A 4,298-nucleotide genomic window follows, 5' to 3' on the forward strand; every position below is an offset into this window, starting at 1 on the left:
AAAAAAAAAAAGAAAGAAAGAAAAAAAGAAAGAAAACATCTTGCCACATGCAAAGGTCAAATAGGTGCTTGGTTTCTGTCTGTAATAGGCTGCAATTTGAACAATCCCAGCCATGAAATACCAAGCAATTTTCTGACCTTTTTTATCTGTGGCTGCAGTGGTTTGATTTTTGGGACAGTTTATGTCTATATTTGAAACTAACTAAAAGAAACAAGTTGTTTCTAGGTACTCGGCTCTCATGATTCAAAATATAACCTATAGGCCTGAATGGTAGAAGCTGATGGTTGCTGGAGAGTTTTGACCATTTGCTTTATTTTGTTTTAACTGTCAAATATTGGAATGCACTTTCTAAATCTTATGTGCCCTGTCTTAGGAATCTTATGGGCTATATGGTTTACCATCCATATAAGCTGAGAAAGCAAGGCACTTATATCCTAGCTTTCCCATGGAACATTAGATCGGCTCTTAGTCAATAAGATGCTAGTACCCTGACTGATTGTTGGGTGAAAACCTAGAGATACAAATAAGCAAGAAAAAAGAACCCATTCCAGAAGTATGGTCAACACTGGCAGCAGAATTTTCTAGTTTCCAAACACAGGAAAGCCAAGGAAGAACACCCTCTTTCCAAGACCAGCCATAATGTCTGCCATAATGCTCCACAGACCCGTGATTCTGATGAGGTTAGCAACAATCCTAACTGCCTCCTATTTTCTCTTGCTTCTGCCCTCATTCTCACCCTGGATATGCATACTTCCCAGCAACTATGTGAGTACAGGTAGATCATTTTAAAAAGAGGAAATGAAATGCTTTAGGAAATGTTAAAATTGTAAGTGCTTGGTTGATTTCTTGTTTTCCTGGCCCTTAGTTGGTTGTTTGGTTGCTTGGTTTCTTGGTTACTTGGTCCTTGGTTGCTTGGTTGGTTGAGAACCAAAAGAAATGGGAGAGTATAAGAAAAATATTAAAAGGAAGAAGTATGAGAGCAGTACATTGTATATAATAAGAAGCTGTCAACATTTTTAGAATAATTTTATAAATCTATTCCTGTTTAAGACAAACAAAAGCAGGTTATTTTGCAACAAAGAGGGCAATAAAAAGGAGCTTTTAAGTTATGGTTAGTCATAGGTAAGGAGATAGCACAAATGCCTGTGATCACACTTCACAATGTTTAAGGCAGAAGCAAGATATAGACTGATTTCCTCCCCATATCCAGATCTGCCTCTAGATGACTCTACTTCAATCAGAGATATCTTCATCCCTTGATTCTTCCCAGCCCCCATTAGCCAGATACATCGTATATTCTCTGATAAAGACCCCTTACTTGAGTTTCCCTCCCTCCCTCCCTCCCTCCCTCCCTCCCTTCCTCCACTTTCCCAATGACCAGACTTAAGGCAGGAATTTATCATTTCCTTCATGCTTAACTGCTACTGTATTTTAACTGGACTACTTGTCTCCAGTGTATCCTGTGTGAAATTAATCTTCCCAAGACACTGCGTCATCATTCTCTAGATCAAATCTTCAATGCCTGCTGCCTGTGGGGTGAAATCCAAACTACTCAGCATGGTATATGAGACACCTCATGATGTCTTCCTGATTCCTATCTTTGCAATTTAATTATAATATGCTTCTATTCAAAACAACTACATTTGGATCAAGGAACTTTTTTCATTCAGTTCTGGGAACCCGACTCAGTTCCGTATGTGTGCTAAGCAAGTGCTACAGCATAAAATACAAGAAATCTATTCCATAAATGTGTACTGACTTCCAATGAGGCTGGAAGCTTGCCTCGGTGGTTAAAAGCACTTTGTTGTTCTTGTAAAGAACCCTTGTTCAGTTCCCAGCATCCACATGGTGGCTCACGACAACCTGTAACTCCATGTTGGGGGAGGGGGACCCAACATCTTCTTCTGACCCTCACAGGCACCAATGCAGGCAAAACACTCACACAAATAAAGTAAAATAAATAAATATCAATTTTTAACTAAAAAGTAATAACAAAAACAGGTGGGCTGGCAGTTAGTGATTCAGATATTCACTGAGACAAGCCTGACAGTCTCAGCTGAATTTCCAGAATCCACATGGAAGAAGAAGAGAATTGCCAGGCGGTGGTGGCACACGCCTTTAATCCCAGCACTTGGGAGGCAGAGGCAGGTGGATTTCTGAGTTCGAGGCCACCCTGGTCTACAGAGTGAGTTCCAGGACAGCCAGGGCTACACAGAGAAACTCTGTCTCGAAAAAAAAAAAGAAGAAGAAGAAGAGAATAGACTCTTTTGAACATCCTTCTGGTTTCCACATGTGTTCTGTGGTACATGTGTACTCACAGATATAGACAAATAAATAAATAAATAAATGCAATTAAAATATTTTAAATGTAAGGATTTCACAGATATAGTACATTTTGAATAAGAAATATAGAAATTTAAAAAGCATATAGACAGCTACAACATTTTATGCCTTCAACATTATAATAGCATACTAAATATAATCATCATTTCAAACTACTTATTATATGCTACTCTGCATTATAAATATTAGTATTATCTATATAACCATTACAGTAAGGCACCTTCATAACCTTCATAAGGCACATGTTATATATAGTCCCACCTACATAAAGGAGAAGAAAGTGTCAAATCACTGGAAAATGTATTCAAGAGCATTCCTATGCCAATAAATGCAGGGGAAAAAATTCAACCACCAAGAAGTTGATTTTTAAATAAAGGAAAGTGTTCTTAAAAGATCACTGTGTGAGTAAGGAAACTACATAAATATGTTATTTTGTGACATATGTTTTAAATCACTCCTAGAAAGAACAATATTGCTAGTGTTAGTTTCCTACTAGAATCTTACAGACAACCAATGTTCCATGCAAAGCTTATGCTACTCATAAAACTTCTTACAGAAATAAATTTCAGGACCCATTTTCTAGGAATTCCATTCTATGTAATTTAGTACCTTGCACTTTTGTTAAGCATCTGAGTATTGGTGCTAGAAGAGATACAACTGGATTCTGAATCTAACTTTGAGAAATCTCAAACAGACAGGTAGTCACTGTGTAGGATCCTACTCATAACACATCGGCCCTGTTCCTTCTGGCTCCTCCACTTTATTGTTACAGGACTAAATATTTATCTTTCCCACCCAAAGAGTGTCATCTTCTAGTAAAGAATGATGGCACTGATGACCTAGCCTGCCACTGAATAGCCACCTTACCAGTGTGCTACTCCAGTAAAACCAAATCACTTCTCTTGCCATCATCACATTTGATCTCAATTGATGGTGCGTGCCTGAAGTTTGTTTTGGGAAGGATGCCAAGGTTCTATTTCAAAAGAGAAGGGAAAATAAGAAGATCATTCGGAGATGCTGTTGTATGAGTATGAAGAAATAAGTATTCAGGGTGTTTTATAACTCAGCATAAACACACAGATCTGCCATGCTTCATTCAAGCAGACTGTTTCTCTACTCAATCTGTCCCTTTAACCTTACAGGAATTATCACCTCTGGCTCCCCTTCAAAGACTCCATAAATACTCTCTCTTCACTTCTTTCAATATGCCATTCTTCATATTTCTAATAAATAACTGTTTGGTTCTACTTTGTAGTGAGCAGCAGGTTATCTCCCACCCTCTCTTCCTCAGAGTAAAGAGCACCATATTACTATGCAGATTTGGTGGAATAACAAATCTAAGTCCCCATCAGAAATTAAAAATACGGCTTTTGTTTCTCGCAGACTACTCAGCTCTCAAATTCCAGACTCCCAGGAAAAAATGCTGTTGAACTCGGCTAATGGGCAAAAACATTGAGACAGAGTTCAGAACCATGGACAGCTCATGGGTGCCCCACAGTCTGTACTGTACAGCCTACCTTGTTTCCCATCTTCTTGGCTTTTGTAAAGATAGCTCAAAGGATCTCCAGGAAGAGGAAAAGTCGTGTCTGTTAAAGACCTTTAATACCCTTATCTATCTAACTAGCTAATCTCATCACAGTGTAGAGAAGGTCCAGATCAGAGTACCAGATTTTGATTCCGGCTTCCCCGTTCAGTGGCTGTATAGAATTAGGTAAATTGTGTGGTATCTTAGTGCCTCGGTTATATAATATATATGCCTGCTTCACTGAGTGTCAGTGAATACAAAGCTATTTTCATACAGTGCTTGGAAACACCCTTGATGTAGAGTAGTGTTCATTAGATGTGATGCCTCAGTTAATGGCTACCATAAGAGCCAACAGCATCTCTGTTCTGGACAGAGACTCACAGTTCAGGGAAGGTCTTTTATGTCCTTAACTGCTAGATAAGACAGTTCA

This window comes from Mus pahari, chromosome 14, assembly GCF_900095145.1.
Source record: "Mus pahari chromosome 14, PAHARI_EIJ_v1.1, whole genome shotgun sequence".
Lineage (NCBI taxonomy): Eukaryota > Metazoa > Chordata > Mammalia > Rodentia > Muridae > Mus > Mus pahari.